This window comes from Anas platyrhynchos, chromosome 3 (genome assembly GCF_047663525.1).
Source record: "Anas platyrhynchos isolate ZD024472 breed Pekin duck chromosome 3, IASCAAS_PekinDuck_T2T, whole genome shotgun sequence".
In the NCBI taxonomy this organism is placed as follows: domain Eukaryota; kingdom Metazoa; phylum Chordata; class Aves; order Anseriformes; family Anatidae; genus Anas; species Anas platyrhynchos.
In genome coordinates, this window is record NC_092589.1 from 32,574,100 (window position 1) to 32,592,541 (window position 18,442).

Below are 18,442 nucleotides of genomic sequence, written 5' to 3' on the forward strand. Positions count from 1 at the left end.
GAATCAATCCCAGAAGGGAAATGTTCTCCAATGTCTTGCATATTTTGTAGTCAATGGTCTTGTGCAATGCAAGCATAAAATGGTTGCCCTTTCCATGTTTCAGTCCTGCTACAAGGATGTAAAAATCTGCTTTCCTCCAAGGCATAGTGAAAGCATTTAAATAAAAGACTCAGGAAGAAAATACTTGTTCATCTGGTTATGAATTTCCACACCGGAAAAAAAGGCGACTTGAAATGAAATAAGAAAATACTGTGGATGGGTGTTATTTAAGCATAGAGTTTTAGTGCATCTCATGCATAGTTAACTTCCATTCTTCTTTAATGTTTCATCCAAAGGACACAACGGGTAGTGCTGGGATTATTCTGCAGCCACACATCACCTGCTGACAAATTTATAACACTAATTTCTGGAGTCTGTAAGTCTCCCAAACTCACCCTGATAAAATACAGCTTCCTCTTTCTCTGCAGGCTCTGTTGCAGTGTAGCTCCGGTACATACTTACACATTAAAAGCTAAAGTCCATACAGACCTATGTTTCTGTAGGCTAACTGTTTTAGGCTAATGGCTCATTGCTTGGGAGGAAGCAATGAGCCATTTAAAATCTTGGGGAACAAGCTGAGTACCTGGTAGAGGTATCTGAAGGAATTTTAAGCCAGAACAAAATGGAGTTGTCTGGGGTTTGGGGTGATCCAGGGAGAGGCTTCCCATGCAAAACTGAAAAGCTCCTGCTTTTCAGGCTACTCAGGCAACTCTGCATTTCATATTATACAAAGCTAAGCAGGAAGGGTCCTGTTCCCTGCTCTGCAGTGTGGAGAAATGATCTGGGCACTGCATCTCCTCAAAGTGCACCTCCAGTCATGGGACAAGGGCAGAGAAACACCTGGGACTGACCACTCCATACCTCTCCCTTGGGGACACTGTGTTTAAATATTGTATTATAAAATGTCCTCTCCTAGTGTTGCACTCCTCTGTAGCATACTACTGCAGTGGCCACCAGCTACAGCTTTGTGCAGCCAAAGGCATACCAGGAAAGCTCTGCAGAAAGAAAAGCTAAAGTGTTTATAAATATACAAAGATAAGGAAATATGAGGCATTCATAGGAGATCCTGGGCCAGGTGTCAGCAAGTTTAAACTGGGTTAGTCCTACTAACTTCATCAGTTTTTACAAGCTCTGGATCTGGTTCATTGGCTTACGACTGGCTGTCATGGCATATAAACATCCTGAAGTGACTGGAATGTGAAAAAGGAGTAAAAAAAAAAAAAAAAAATAATCCTGTCACTTTAATTGCTTTTGCTCATATCGTTAAGTACAAATGTTTCCTCCAGGTTTACATCTGAATCTTTTAAAATAGTAAAATATTCAACACATTTATTATTCTCTGCATTAAAAGCGATTTTAGTCTATTATGAATTTGCTGTTTTATAATTCACTATTTCATAATCTTTAATGGGAAGAGAATGGAAAGGAAATTAACTCATGTCAGTCGTGTTGTTTTCTTCTAGGATTCATACCTAAACCAAGAGAGAAAACAGATTAGTTGTTTCAGTACCTTGCACATTCTTTTAATTTGTCTTTCATTCTGCTTCTTTAAAAAGTTGTGTCCATGAATGTGAAGGACAAATGCATTAAGCTGAGTGAGGCACAATTCATACAGAAACCTAACATGGAGAATTAGATTTCCTGCTGAACCACGTCCATGGTTTGTTGTTCTCATTCATCTTCAGAGATCAGCATATTTTTACCAGGAGGTCTTGATCTGTATAAGCTAGGACTTGGCTTTAGCATGTGCAGGGTCACTGTGCTGATAGCAGACAGCTTTCTGGGAGAGGAAGCTGAACTTTGTCTAGAAGATTAGATTGAAATGCATAGGTTTGCTGTGAAGAGCTGGTTTTACATCAAGAGAGGTGGTTCTCCCTTTATTTTTACACCTTCATTTCCTTTCTTCATGTTTGTCTTCTAGGGCTGTTAGGAGACTGGCTTATTTGGTATAAAATACCCGCTAGAGCCTGATATGGGGAGGGGACACAGGACAAATAGCAAAAAGAGGTCGGTGTATCTTTATCAACATAAAGGAGACCAAAAATCAGTGGTGTATTACCCTGTCATGGCTTGTTGGGACATGTAACCTTTTGCATAAGCACTGTAAAAGCAGCTATGGGTCAGGAGTCAGGGGAGTTACTTAAAAATTCTGGGTCCTGGATTCAGACACTTGCTCTACAGTGGGTTGCTGACATTGTTTCAGGCCCTAGGATATCAGCAGGAAATTTCCCTTGTATTCCACTTGACAAATGAAAAAAGAAATAGTAGTTTCTTGCCTCCTGCATGGAGATGTTGTAATGCTAATTATATCAAAGACACAGTGTGTCATTTCAATGACTGGGGATGGTAATGGGAGCCGTGTAATATTGGTCCTTACATCTGAGGAAATATTAACCCTTCCAGGATTCATAACCAAACATAATTAAGGTAGTATATTAATTAACCAGGTGAAATCTAATGATACTTTTGTAGTAATTAAGAGAATACCTTCTAAAGCATGATAAAAGCTACAACCTCTGTCCTTGTCTGGCTGCTCTGCTCTCAGCAGAGTTTCCTGCTGGCTGTATGACCTAATTATTTTATTCATTCAAATTTCCATGCAAATCTTCTAGGTCACTTTACCATACCTCAGTCTCTTGAGATCCCCAATTCTGTAACAGAGAGGAGAAATCCTGCTTTGCTGCAGTAATTCCCCTGACAGCAACCGAAGAACATATGCATCAAATCCAGCCTTGATCTTCCCCGCTGTGGGCAGTGGCTGAGAACTAAGCTACTGCTTCCCATAGCTGACATTCAGTCCTTTTCTAGGATGGCCTGTCAAGTTTCCATTTTCCCTATTTATCCTCTCTCTCCTCTCCTAATGTCTGACTAAACCTTGAAAGCAACAAATTGTTAAACTGGAATGCTGTAAATGTGAGACCAACAGTGTTCTTTGATAGTTATCACCTTTTGGAAATGCTGTGTCATTTTGTTTTCCAGGAGCAATGAAGTTTAGTGAAATCTGACTGGAAAATGAACTTTCATAGAGGCAGTGTACTCGAAATGAATGTGGTGGTGATGTTTATGCAAAGCTATCACATATGAGGATATTGCCAGATCTAAAAACTAAGCATGGAAAAGAAGCAGTGTAACCCTCCAGACAGCAAATAGTGTCAGTCTGGCACAGCAGCTAATGTTTCTTACAACAGGAATGAAAGCTGCCACTGTGTGCTGACTCACAGCATGTGACATTGTCATTTTAAATCTTTGTTTTCATCCATCTGTTTTTTTTCTGAAATTTTCAAAAATGAATTTCTTAATGGTGGCTATGTGCCAGAAGGGTTTGACAATGTTGTGGAGAAGCTTTCAAGTGTTTTTGGACTATGTCATCATTCACCTAGGGGTTGTACTCAAGAAAGCAGAAGAAATAGAGTAATAGTTTAAAGGAAGATAACAAAAGGTGAAGTCAAGCTGGAAGGCCATCAGCCTACCTGAGAGAAATGGGAAGAGACAGTGTCAGCTGAGAGGCAAGGGACAGACCTGTGGGGCTGAATTACCCTTTCCTTCACCTGGTGTGGTTCAGAGCTTACTGCTTTTCTACCAGATTCCTCACAAGAAACACATCTTTCTCTCAGTACACAGCCAGGCTGCCCAAAGGCTGCTAAGCCAGAACCTCAAATATGATATAGCCATTGGTCTTTTCTGGGTTTCTCCTAGAAATGGCTTGCATTACAGAACATTTTCCAGCATAAAAACAAATGGATCCCTGAGAGAAGTCACCTCCTGAGTCATTTCTCAACATCCTACAGCAGAAGGTGGAAGCCAGGAGCTCATGTACAATTTCTCAGAGGAAAAAAAAAAGTATAGATTAGAAATCAGACCAAGCAATTTAAAAGCTTTGAGAGACCCTTCTTCTCTTCCTGAGGAAGCAGTGTGAATAGTCAAGAACCAAAGCCAATTTAGGGTTTTCTATATGTGTATATATCCTTTTATCTTGTGTGCTTCAAACTTTACAGACATCTTCAGCCTTGGCTTGACAGTTCTCCTGTGAAACATCAAATGTATTTGCTTAACTTGGAGGAAACTGGTAGCATGTTATTCATCTGCTTTGTATTTAAAGGCTAGTTTAAACCTTCTGGAGGTACTTTTCATCTCACCATTTATTCATACATGAATAGTGAATTTAAATAATTCATTTTGAGCTGCTTCTGCAAAGGTATTACTTCAGTTCAAACTCTGTCCTGTTAATTACCTTCTCATTCTGCACATCATGAAGCTCTGGGTTGATGGTAATTCTCTTGATCCTCGTGAAAGTAATAAGAGTGCTCTACCAGAAAAGTTTTCAAATGTGGACACTTTGCTGGCCCAGGAGAATCTGCATTTTGCAGATAATATTTTAACTTATGATAGTTCCTGGTTTGGAGCTAAACTGCTGGGTGAAAATGCACTTATTAAAATGCTAACTGAGTGTCTCCTCTGAAGTAATGATAACATCATCAAATTTCAGAACCACTGGGGCAACTAAAGCTAGAGAATTGATTGATTCCTTTGCAAAGTGGCTGTAATTCAACTAATTAGATGTTGAATGGGTGTTAAAGTTCAGCTTGAGTGATTCATTGCTTTTTCAGCAACTGTACCTTTCTCATGTAAAGTTTCTAAAAGTTAAAAAATACCATAGTCATAGGTATAAACACGAAATTGCTTTGTGTTTGGAATACCTATTTGTAAGATACTGCCTCTGCTTTTTCACAAGGAATATAAAGACTGATTATGCCCAGATCACAGAATTTCTACTTTAGAGCACCAGTTTTTCACAAAAAAAATCCCATGAAATAGGCAAATTTACTGATTTCCACAAAGCATTTCCAATATACCAGGTAGGAGCCATAAGTTAAATCCTGGAAATGAAACCTTCAAATTGTGTGGTCCTGAGGATCTGCTGGCAAGCTCAATCGCAGCCACAAAAATCTTGGCGCGTGTGCCCCGGTGTATGCCCCCAACTTTGTCTCCCTCACCAAATCCAAGACCTTCAGTGTATATAAGTCATGCAACATTAGAACACCCCACAAAGCTCTCTTTCCTGTAGGGAAGAGGCCCTAGCATAAGGCAGCAGTTTGGTAACCATCTCTTAACATTTTGCAGGGCAGCAAAGCCTTGGGCTGTAGTCCCACAGGGATTTCTTTGGAGGAAATCTTTTCTCAAGCAGGTCACTTTCACAGTTGCTTGTCCTTGCACTGGATCAGTTTTGCTAGCACAGATAACTGGAGGGCTATGGGGGGGGGGGGAGGAGGGGGGGAATCAGAGTACTGATCCAGTTGGAAATGAACCACTTTTCTCTTGTGAGATTATTTTTCAATTGGGGCTGCTCAGGTAATTGTGTGACTGCATGAACTGCTGTGCTGGTGCTGTGGATGGGGTGGTGTGGGGTCCCCAGGCTACTGCAGCTGGCATAGGCATGCCTGCCATGGGCTGCTGCTGCTCCAGACACCTAATGAGGCAGAACTCCATCAGCCCTCCCATTTTAATGGTTTCTGAATTACACTGGGTACCATAAGTAAAATGAACTATGGAAATAACCTGAGCGAAAAATAGAACAAAACTGAAATACTCAGCAAAGTTTAAACTCCAGAAATTTGGTTTAATCCAAGCTTCATATTGTATCTAAAAGCAGCAGCTGCCAGTGGAGTGGAAACAAGTTGGAGGTGTCCTTATTCCTGACAATGGCCAGCTGTAACAGACATCATGCTTTTCAATTAGCTCTGGAAGAATAGATGAACTGCAAACGTGTAACACTGTGATCTGAGAAACACAGCAATGCCTACAGAATGTACGTGCACTTATAATGTGTTTTTAAGCAAAGAGCAAAATAAATAAAATCCTGGAGGAGTTTAATTCTGAATTCTGCTGTCACTGGTATCATGTCATTTATGGGAAGGAAAAGCAATGAAGCCTACAAAAAAAAACAGTGCTCCTAATATCTGAGGGGAAAATGCCACACTGGGAACCCTGCAGTTAAGCCCACAACATCTATGAAGCAAAGGGACGCATCTCTCCAGATGGATACCAAGGAAGGGCAGACAGTGCCCTCACCCTAAAGGTGTGATAGGGAGCCCAGAATGCCATACAGAGAGACCACAGAGGTCAGTGCTGGCTGGAGCCTGCAGAAAGCAGTGCGGAGAGTGGTTTGAGCCCAGATACTGGGAGTGCCTGGGAAGAGAACTGAGTGAGGATGGAGGGCATGGCTCAGCTCATGTACAATCACTGGCAGAGCATGCACAGTAGGTGCCAGAGTACAGCAGCAGCACGCTTAGCTTAGAGGAATTCATCCCCAGAGAAGCAGTTGTAGTAGCTGGCCTGATTATTGGCTTGAAAAGAAAAGGAGCACTGACTATTTTAAGCTGGACAAAGGTGCATTAGCCAAGCAGCTGCTGGGAACAGTGAAGTCACAGTAAGAAAAAAACAGCAGCACTTGAAAGTAAAAGGGTGAAGCTGAAAGCAGCAGCAGGGAGGTTGTCGCCTGTCAACGGGTGTTTGAACAGTAAGTGTACGAGTTAAGAATACAGAAAAGTTTGTAATGAGATCAAGCTAAAACTGTGTCAGCCCTTACTCTATTATTGTCCATCTGACTAGAAAAGCAGGCCAGAGACTCCATCCCTCTGGAATATTTCACAGGCATGTGCCTCACTCTCCATTTATCTAATCCACACTTCCTGAGCTTGCCTATGAAGATGTTATGGGAGACAGTGTCAGCAGTCTTACTGAAGTCAAAGTAGACAACATCCGATGCTGTCCCCTCCTCTTCCCAGCCAGTCATTTACATCATAGAAGGCTATCAGATTGATTAAGCATGATTGCCCTTGGTGAATCCATGTTAACTACTCCTGATGACCTTCTTTTCCTCTGCATGCTTAGAGGTGACCTCCAGGATGAGCTGTTCCATCACCTTTCCAGAGATGGAGGTGAGGATGACTGTCCTGTAGTTTCCTGGGTCCTCCTTCTTGCCCTTTTTGAAGACTGGATTGTCATTGGTTTTCTTCAATCTTCTTTCTTCTGGCCTGTCCCTTTTTCCACATTCTGTAGACTTCTTTCTTCTGTTTGACTTTTACTGGAAGCTCCTTGATATTCCATGCAGGTCTCCTGCCCCCTTTGCTTTACTTACTCGTAGGGGTGAAGCAATCTTGAGCTTGGAGGAAGTGATGCTTGAATATTAACCAGCTTTATTGGGCTTCCCTTCCTTTCAGGGCCCTAACGCATGGGATTTGTTCCAGTCAGTCCATAAGGAGGCCAAAGTTTACTTGCCTGAACTTCAGGGTTGCAGTCCTACTTATTGCCCTGCTTTCTCCAAGCGGGATCCTTAATTCCCCCATCTCATGGTCACTGCATCCAAGGCTGCTCCCAACCTTCACATCTCCAAGCAGCCCTTCTTTATTTGTCAGTACAAGGCCCAACAGTACACCTCTCCTCACTCATCTCCCCAAAAGTTACCATTAATACTCTGGAGGCACCTTCTGGACTGTTTGTGCCTAGCTGTGTTGTCTTTCCAGCAGGTAACGGTGGTTGAGGTCCCCCAGAAGAACCAGAGCCTGTGATTGTGAGGCTACTTCCAGCTGTCCGTAGAAGGCCTCAGCAACTTCCTGATCAGGTGGCCTGTAGCAAAAACCCATAAGCTTTATTGTTTTATACCTTCACTCTGATGAGCTGCAGCACAGCATGTAATGGTTTCATTTTGACTGACCCAGTTGTAACACACTCTTTCTTGACCAACAACCCTCATAGTGTCAGAAAGCTTTTTCTGTTAATTCTATAAAATCTGCCACACTGTCTACACACTTTGTTTTCTTTTTCAATTATATAGCCATGTTTACCTGCCACTGATGCTTCTTTTAAGCTTGAGTTAGGACCAAAAGCCAATTTTCTTTGATCTACCATCATTCGTGAATATAACTAATGAGCAAAAGAAATGACAGAAGCACCAATGTAACATATCCTTTTCAAAACATGGCTGCTGATTTTTTATTTATTTATTTATTTATTTATTTGCTGCATCCTGCCTGGCTCTAGACCATTGATCTGTGAGCCTCTCCTCCTTGAACTTGTTTAAAAACAAAAATAAATTTAACTGGGTAAAATTTGTAGTGTTGAATCCTGTGGAAAAACTAATGTTGATTTTAATGCTATTATAGCAAATACAAACATGAAAATATTAATATGCAAATATTTATATTGTTGATAATTATACTCGATTCATTTATTCATAAGAGAAAAAAATAATTTAAATATTCTGAAGTTGTAAGCCTAATTAGAGTCAGTTGTGCTAGGGGGGGATAAATCTGGTAACCTCCATACAGAAGCAAGGCTGCTGCTGCTCTGTGCTCCAGGTCCAGCTGGTAGGAAGGCAGACTGTATTCCCACGAGGCACAGGGGTACAGCACATACATGTGTGTTCTTAGCTGGTCACAGACAGCACCACAAATCATTCTCATGAACACAAGCAGCACCAATGGCCTCCTCCTTCTGCCCTTTCTGGAAGATCAGGATGGAGCTCTGTTAGTGGGAATATATACATATATATGCAGTGTGGGTTCTGTGGGATGGTTATATTACTTTGGCATTTTAAAAGAAATGTCAGAAGGCATAAACATTAATATTTAGGACAGGATGTTACACTACAGTAAGGAGGACGGGACAATAGGAGGGGTAATCGTAGAGATTATAAAGAAATGGAGAAAAAATAGAGATGTGCTAAAAGCTACTTTTAAAAAATGAAGAATGTTTTTCCTTGACAAAAGATATCAGTCACTTACTACAGTCTCAAAGCTGGCCATTTTTCCTCACATTTGATATCCTCATTACTGTTATTACAGGAAATTCTCTATGTCAGCAGAATAATTACATGTTGGTTACAGAAAGAAATGAATTTCACTATGTTTTAAGTTTTCAACCTGTGTCACATTTTGTGTTTCTAATTTGCCACACAACTATTGCTCTGTTGAACCATGACAATTCAAGAAATCTGAAGCAAACAGGCCCACAGGTGCAATTTAAAACACTGATGTAAGTTTAGGAGCACGTTGGTTCATTGCCGTTGATCAGATGTCAGGTCTCAGGCTCCCTGAAAAATGGAGTGGGCTTGCAAATGTAATTTCTAAAACAATCTCTTCAAGGTTCTCTCTATAATGATCCACTAAAGGTGAGGTGGCCAAGGTTTTCTATACAACCTTAAAGGCAGGATGAGCTGTATCCTCTCCTCTCCCTGCCTTCTAAATAGCTGCACTAGGTTTCTTAGCTTTGCCCATGAATGGAGAAACTGAGAATAGCAACAACTATTCAAACATGGCTGGACATGACAAATGTGAAATTGTTAGAGCTGATAACTTACAAAAGAACCTCTCAGAGGAGCAAGAAAACAAAAGCTAACTTAGCTAATTTTGCAGTAAGTAAGATTTGTTTTAGTTGGAGGGTGTGTGTTGGTACATTTTCTAGTTGCTGTTTTGCCTGTATGAAGTTCTCTGCTCCTCTGTGATGCCTCAGAAAGGCAAGAACATCCTTTTGGGGGTTGTACATCCCCAGAAGTTGACACTGTGTAAGAATGGAACGGGAGACAAGCCAAATAGCCCAGGTAGGAAGTCACTTGTTCATATTACAGCTCTGATAGGGATGCTGTGCTGTGCTGTGCAAATATACTGGGAGCCATCATTTGTGCAACATCACCTTTAAAATACACAAACTGTAGGAATATTTATCTTCGTTCACATACCTCACCAATGGCTGTAAGAATGCAGATAGAGGGTTTTCTCATCATAGCAAAAAGTACAGCTGACCTTGTCTTCTGAGGTGTGGTATATCACAGAAATTTTGCTGCTGAAAATTTAGGATTTCCCTAAATAATTGATTTGCTTAAAATGTAATGTGCCTTTCATCCAGTTGTTGTTATAGTCACCCAGTGAAGGATGTTTGCACTTTTTGATTGCCTTCTCTGGGGAGATGACTATGCTTTCCCTGCTGGCCTGGCAAATGGACAGCATCTTATGGTGTCTATATTTATCCCAGAAATGACCACAAGGAAGAAAATGCCTCTCCAAGGAGAGGTCCCATCAAGCAAATTAACCCTGCTGAAGCAAGCTGTCACCTTCATAGCACCCAGAGCCAACACTGCTCTGGACCCCTGGTGGAACCATGATACCATGGCTGCCCCAATTTTCTCCCTTAACGTCTCTCAGACAATTGAACAAAGCTGCTGAATTGAGAGGGGGTATCATTTTATCCTTTTCAAAGACAGTCACAAACCTCACAGTCCTGTGTGGAGGTGACAAAAAGGTAGCCCATTTTTCTCTTGCACAGCTCACAGAAGTATACTTTCACACACAATATTAGACTCAAGTGAACTCCAACAATAAATGTTTATTTTTATTATTTATTTATTTATTTAAAGGTAGAGTGCAAAATCTGAGATGCACAACACCAAGTAGGAAGAAAATAAGGCTTTAAATCTATATGTTAACCTGGGCATAAAAAAACACACACAGAATGGACCACAAGTTACTGATTTAGCCATAAAGTGGAACTGTATATCTAAAGTTATTTATGCATTTTAATTATTTCAGGACAAAATTGTGGGGACAAGGTTTATAGTTATTAGGCTCTATTGGAAAATTGGATAATGCATAAAAGAACAACATAATAAATGCTGCTGAATACAGGAATGAGCAAAGCTGTAATACTCAGGTAGAAATAGGGAAGATTATGTTTATATTATAGATGAACATGCTATTCAGTAATGATACAAGCTTGTTGGAATGTTGTCACAGTGAGAATGTCACTGCTAATGACCTGTCCATAAAAGCCCCTGATGATTATTTATTTAGCCATGAAGGGGAAACTATATTTCTGCTGTAACTTCATGAAAAATCTCTATCATGCCTAATCTATAAACTTTCTGATGACATAACTTGAGCAATTTGCCACATATCCTTTCTTGACGGAATTGTTAAATAAACTTCTCTGATAAACAGAAATACCTATAAACCTTGTTTTGTCAGAGATTCTCTTACCAAGACTGAAGACAACTTTTCCTAGATTTGAACTGTCAGATCATCTTTGGAAAGAAAAAATTAGAAACTTCTATCTTAAAAATGTAAACTATAAATGCGGACAATTACATAAAGACACTGATGAAGCCACAAAATCTGTAGCATTAATGAACAGATATTCTTGTGCCCATGTTAATGAGATATAAACACGTAGTAGAGCTCTGTCATTGTTTGAATTTATGTGTTGATATGGATGCAAAATAACAAGATTTGTTTATATATCACTTGATATATATATATATATTTATAATGATTATAGATTTCACTGCATTGCAGCTGATTGCACAGTGCAAATAACAAGAACATAAAAATACAGCAGGATGGCTAAACAGTTGTTCAGCACAAAGGTACAGAAAATACAGACAAATGCTTCTTATTATTCTTATATTTCAAGAATCAGCATGAAGTCTGTGATTTATTTTTTTTTAAGTGATATACAATGTTTTTCTTGTTTTGGAGGAAGAAAATATTTCTCACCGACTAGTGCTGAGAGATTCTGGTTTTACAAAAGGAAAACCTGATAACTGGTCTGTCAGATGGAGAAATAGTGTTGGGAATCAACCCCCAGCTCATTAGCAGAGTTAATAATTAGCAGAAAGTTAGCAAAATAAAGTAATTTCTAAAATAAAGTAACGTATAATTGACTGCTTGGTATCAGTTTCCAGGTGACAAGTCTGACTTTTTGAATCAAGGGTACTTTTCAGCAAGTGAAACAAGAGTGAGAGGAGATCAAAGAGGATAAAAAAAAAAAAAAAAAAAGATGATTAGCATTACCAAAAAGGAATATACCAAATTACTTTCTGCCTGCTGAGGTGTTGCCCCAAAGCATTTTCAGTTTTCCTTCTAAACATTAAACAAAAGAAACTGATTCTCTAATTTTTACATCACAGTACATTAACCCAGGCAATGTGGAAAACTGCAGTGATTAGTGTATGTATTTTTCTCAGTCCATAAACATCCAGAAGGTAATGTAGGGCAGCAACTCCCAGTAGGTTTTGGTGGTGCTTTTTGTCATGAATCTGGCCCTGTTCTAAACCAGCTATTAGAAGAGAGTAGTGCAGCTATCTGTGGGACTTGTGATGGATAACTGCATTGGTTGACAAGCAGAGACAATAAAACCTCTGGTAGAATGCAAACTTCTCTAAATTAAGCAGAGCAATTACGTGAGGAATGAATGCTGCTGGGATGACAACACAGGAGACAAAAAGAGAAGTCTCAAAATTTAGAGCAAATTCATCCATACAGTATTTCTTTTCTACAAATTTGCAAGGAACTCAGCAACTTATTTCTTTGGTTTTGACATTGAATTCTCCAGGGATTTTCACAGGTTTCTATCTCATTCAATTGGGTTAACAGGACATCATTCGATCTGATGGCGATACACTAGAAGCCAGATTTTTGACTGCATGAAGGCCATTTTACATCATAACAGACAGAAAAATAAGAAGATGAGTTTTAAGAAAGTGACTACATTTCTAACTAATTACACTGATAGAGAGTCTCAAGTATAGTGTCTGAAAGATGATTATTAGTGGGAGTTTTTGGAGTGGAGAGCATGAATATGGCCTAGGAATTGGTCTTTGGGCTAATAGAATGCTCGGCATGAGCATAAACAATACCTTATAATACATTTTTTTCATACTTCCTCTCCATGAATCTGAGGGCAAATAGACTTCTAGGTATTGATTTCAGTTTTATAAAATCCTTGTCACCTCAGAACACCAGGAAGTTTTCAATCATTCACACAATCAAGGTGCTGCTGTACATTCTCTCCTTAAGCAAATTATATTTGTGGAAAAGGTCCGGATATAACTAATTGAACGTTTAATGAATAATTGTGCTTAAAAGACTTAATGATTTGAATGGCTTTGAAATTTATCCAAACAAAGTAAATCATCTTTTTTATAGCACACATTAAATGCCAAAGCTGTTCTATGGCTGAAACCTACACCATAGACCTGTTCAAACACAACTCATTCTTACAATTTTGGGAGAGAAAAAGAAAGGGTTGGGGTTATTCATGGGATCAAGTAAGATATCAGTGGTAATTCAGAGGAAAAGTGCTCTGTCCTAAATTCTAAGGTACCAGGGATCTTGCAAGGTACAAATTTCAACTGTTATCCATGAAATCTGCCTACCAGTTTTTTCCTAATTGCTTAGTTTCTAGCACTGTATTGGATTTCAGATATCCTTGATCAGCTTTGAAAAAATTGCATGTCATCTAAACACTTTTATTGGTTACTCAATTTATAGTAGCCTACAAACGTAAGAAAATAGGTTATAGAAAAGAATTTATTATTTTTTCCCTAATTTGCTTTGTGAATAATCATTAAAACCATTTGATAGAGGAAAATAGTCACAGAAATTTTTTATTTTTATTTTTAGTTTAAATTTTATTTTTATTGTTTTTGTTTTAAATGTAGAGACTAAAAGAACTGAGCAATTTTGAGAACCTGGCTAGCTCTCATAACCAGTTTTGATTTCATATGTAATGGTTCTTAAACATTATGAAGTCCTTGATCAGAGAGAACGATATTCTGTTCCCGCTGTTTGTGATGCTCTTTCATAGAGGATATGAGGAGAAACAACAGGGACCTGTTTCTCTGACATTGCCTACATTACAATGCAACAGGCAGCAGCAGAAACTACACAAAAGCCCAGAACTTGCAGCTTTCTTGGAAAGAATTGTCTTCCTACATGCAATTTGGGAATTCTCTGTGTTACTAATGCCTACATTAAACAGGATGTTTGCAAGTGCTGCTCCTTTCTCTCTCCCTCTCAGAACACAACCATCTTGCTAAGTAGGACCAGGGAACAGCAGAATTGTAGCTGTTGCTGAAGGATGCTTGTTTCAGAGCAGCTATAGCCAAGTTCCCTGTGCCAGCAAACAGCCCCATGAGAGAAAAAGCTTACAGTGCAGAGGGGTCATCTTGTTAGGATGCAAGTCAGAAGTAGAAATGAGTTTTCTGCCTCTTGCAGATGCAGAAGCTTCCTGCAGGATGGGATTGTTGGGCAGGCAGTGCTGGGAGTGAAGGAATGCTACGAGTTCACTGGACAGCAGCAGTGATGTAAGGAGCTCTGAGAAAGAAAAATTAAAACCGCCAAACTGAAAACTCGGACAAAATAAAACTTCTTCAAATAGTGTCTTGGGTCATGCTGAGTGCCATGAAGAGAGAAAATCGTCTAACAAGCTGCTATCCTTAAATCCAGATTCTCCCATGGCTGCTTGTTGTCAGAGCAGCTGGTGCCTGCATGCCAAAGGGGATGTTTTATCAGCAGGAGCTGTTTAAATGTAAAAGAACTAAGCTTCCTCCACAGTTTTAAACTCATTAGTCAGTTATCAAGGATCTGGAATATTTGGGGGCTCTACCAGTGAAGTGAAATGGATCATTTCCCACTGTTCAGGAAAGACATTAACAAGTACCTCTGGGCCAGATCCAGAATAGTTAGCAGAGCTGTTATGAGAAGGATTCTTGCCTTGCTGGCATATGCTGATTTATGGAGACTCTGGGGACTGTCCACCCTTCCTTTCCCTAAAAGCTCACCCCCTGCTTGCTCTAGTCTGTCACTTCTCAGACCCACTGTGTAAGAGCTATGCTTTTGGCTGCTGTACCACACTCCCCTGCTGTAATGCCTGACATTGGACATTCATAACACCATTGCACAGCCTCTTCCCAGTCCCAGGGAACCATGTCCATCTGGCCAGTGACCAGCTGCACCTAAATTATGCAAGAGCTAGGCCATGAGGAAAGAGGCCATGGCAGTGTCATGGGCTGGGAATAGCTGTAGCTCTCAGCTGCTCACCTGAGAGAGGGTTGTGAGGACATCTCAAAGGGGAACAAAGTCTGTCATATCATAGTAAATAACTTTTGACAACTGGTTCTTGCCTGACATCCATCTCCTTTTCTCAATATTTTCAAGATAAGCTGTATTTCCTGTGAAGACAGGGCATTTTAGTACTTTCTGAGATCGGACTTCCCATAGTTTTCCATTTCTTATTGTCTGAATAGCCTGTTTGCTTTAGACAGTACAGCAAGCTTATAAGTCTTTTCTATACACTTCACTTTTGTGGAAATGACACACTGGGATTACCATGTTGTGAACTGTAATCCTCTCCATCTTGAAGGATGTTTTGCTGGGAGGATGGTTTGCAGCCCAACCTGGAACCCGTTGTCCCTGTGTTGGCAGGTATGTTCATACTTGTCATGCTTAACCATCATTCCTACAACAACTATTCATGTAAACAGGCTGCATTAATACTGCTTCATCTATGGCAGAAAAACATACAAAGCAATTCTGGAACAGATGCAAACAAATGGTTTTGGGGGCTATTTTGCGAGCAGACCAGAAACATTCCTTGAACTGGCTGACCCATCCAGTGAGTGATGGTGGTCCTTAACTGGTGCTGAGGGACTCTCTAAAGCCCAGGTATCATGAGTTTTTTTCCTCAGGTACTTCAGCTGGGGCATGCTCAAGATAACCATATGGGATTTGTAGAACAATTTCAAATGAACACCATTGTTACTGATGCTGCTGTTGGGTAGTTGCAAAACGGCCACTGAACTTTGCCTTATTTCTGTCTCTTTTTGTCTCAGGAACAACACAACTGAAATACACTGAAAATGTGCAATCCCTGCTACAGCAGCCACCAAATTTTATGAGTATATATTAACTACCACCTAAACCAAAGTCATAAAACAACTGCAGGCTACTCTTCTCCTACCCTTTTATACAGCATGTCGTGTAGTTGATAATTGCCTCCCTAGAACTCTATAAATTAATCCCAGATGGCCTGGACTGTTGTCAAAGCTCCTGTTACCAGGAAGTAACTGACAGTTCTGCAGATCCAGGCTATTCATGGATCAAAAGGTAGGAATGGAAATGCTATTGCTCCTTTCAGATAGATGAAGCCCTTAGGAGACTGAGGTATGGAAGGGGAGGAATAATTTTTCTCTACTCTGGGGAAGAAATCTTCATAAGAACTATGCATTGAACAAATAACTGGGATGATTTTCTCCAATTATTGATAGGTATGTTAAAATAATTTTTAAATGCATTTAATTTTAAGGCAATATATATATATATGTATGTTCTTGGAACAATGGAAAACAAGTGGAAAGAAAGAATAAATAAAAATGTAATATAAAACAAAACATTATATTTAGTGATTCACTTGGGGAAATAGTAAATAATTTTTCTACTATCTTGCTGTGATGGTCCCATGAATCTGCTCCTGATTTCCTTGTCTATCACACTGTACACTGTAGTGCGTGATATCACTTTTAATATGTCCTCCATCCTGTGTCTCCCCTCCTTTTTTTTTTTTAGCTTAAACTATTCTGTGATGCCATTGCATGCAGAAGAAATCTAGAGCAGAAGATCTAGAGCAGAAGCTCGTGATATTTGGAGCACCCTGACTTTTGCCACCGATATTATGATCTTCATACATAATTAGTAACACTGGGATTACACTGATGTAAATGCAATATTTTTGAAGTATCACCATCTATGTAGACTAATGAAAATATGTCCATTCCTTCTAATTAAACAGAATCCACCAGGATTCCTTTCAGCAAATGCTCAAATATCCTTTTTTGTAACAGTCATTCACTACAAGATGATAAAGAAATGAGATAGGGAACTATCTAATTGAGATAGGGAAATGCAATGGTGCTCAGGCAGGTATCTTTTCATGTCTCTGTAAAAAAAAGAATGTTTGTGTTTAACAAAGAAGAATCTGAATTTCAGTAGTCTTACAAGTTCTGGCTGAGACTTATTGCATCAAAATAAAATCTCTAGTGAATCAGTCTTATGTGGACTGCAAGACTAGCAAGTTTATATGAACATAAACTTGTATTTCTAATATCTGTATGTATATGCATCTATGTACACATATATTTAGATACAGGGAGAAAGAGAATGGATATATAGGGAGAATGAAAATACATATAAAATCTAACATGTCAATAGTTATTCTAATATATTTCCAGTACTAACATTTTAACTAATTCTGCCAAGCACTTACCAACATCAAGTGATTGTAGATACCTCAGACAGGAATATGCTCAGTATAATCATAAAATAGAGACTCTAATGAAATATTAAAACCTGGGCAGCAGTTTTTATAATTTAGGTTGGAAATCTGCAATCTAAAGTGATTTCTGAACACAAATAAATAGACCAAATGATTTATATACTTTTGAAAAAATCCACCTAGGTCCTTTCCTGATTTATTGATTTTAAGAAAGCTGATTTTAGGTTTATTAATTTAACAGAACACTTTACTTTTACAAGGAGGGAATAATCATTTGTGAGCTTTCCAGACAATTTTAGACTGTTGTAGCTCTTCTAATCTGCCCATTTTCTGTTGAGGAGATAGTGTAATTAGTTTGTCCCCCTCAAACATTTTCACAACACCCCACAGGATACATGGGCTAATTTCTTCCCTGCTGCTATAGAAAAAGTATTATCTTACAGTATCTCCAGCTGAGATATTATGCCACAAATCCTTTTCAGAAGCTGAATTTCACAAGCATTCCCAGAGAGCTGCGGATAAAAAGAGTCATCTTTGTAGGCATTAGTGAAATGGAAATGAAACAGCACATACACACTATGGTAAGAACTCAAGTAAAATTAGTCATCAATACATGTCCCCCTGGAAAAAGACTGATTGAATGTAGGTTTTCTGAAAATGTGTGTAGAAAAAGAATTAGCAGGTATAATAGAATACTGTCTTCATGCAGTGAGAAAAAAAATCATCCTCAGTAGAGGGAGAATTACTTAGCAGCAACTTATATTTTGTTTTATTGGTTTAGAGAGGGATAGATATGGCACAGACAAAATGCCAGCTATTTTAAGATGTAAAAGCACTGCAGGAAATAAACAAACAAACAGAAAGAAAGGAGAAAAACTTCCTTTTCTGGATCTTTTTGTAGCTCTGTGGATAATTTTCACTGAAAAAACAAACAAACAACAACAAAACAACAACAACAACAACAAAAAAAAACACACACACAACCAAAACCAAACCAAAACAAAAACAAACAAATAAACAAAAAACACTATGGAATAATGCAATTCTTGTCTCTGTAGAACTAATATTGCAGATAAGCTAAACAGTTTGTGCAAGCAGCCTAAGTTGTTCTGTGGACAACAGAAAATGACCTACTGGAGGGCTAGATTGGGTATGGGTTTCAGGCAACTTAGAACTGTCTGAAAGAAAGGAATGTCTAAAATCTAAGAAATACTTTCATGCTGATACAAACTTTCAAACTAGGGCAACACTGAAATGAATTACTGCATTTCAATGAATAATATAAAATATATTCTAGTGG

The 18,442-nt window shown here is 39.1% G+C and overlaps 1 long non-coding RNA gene across 2 annotated transcripts in view; it reads left to right on the plus strand.

Moving 5' to 3' along the window:
• LOC106017916 (uncharacterized) overlaps positions 1-16,673 on the plus strand; it is a 28,607-nt gene extending 11,934 nt beyond the window's left edge. The window contains exons 2-4 of one of the 2 annotated variants that reach the window (XR_011808151.1): positions 15,235-15,296; positions 15,704-16,138; positions 16,437-16,673. This is a non-coding gene — a long non-coding RNA (uncharacterized lncRNA). Of the gene's footprint in view, positions 1-3,018; positions 5,281-15,234; positions 15,297-15,703; positions 16,139-16,436 lie in introns of those variants that run through there. The other variant, XR_002403394.4, reaches the window with a different exon arrangement.
• Positions 16,674-18,442: the final 1,769 nt, after the last annotated feature.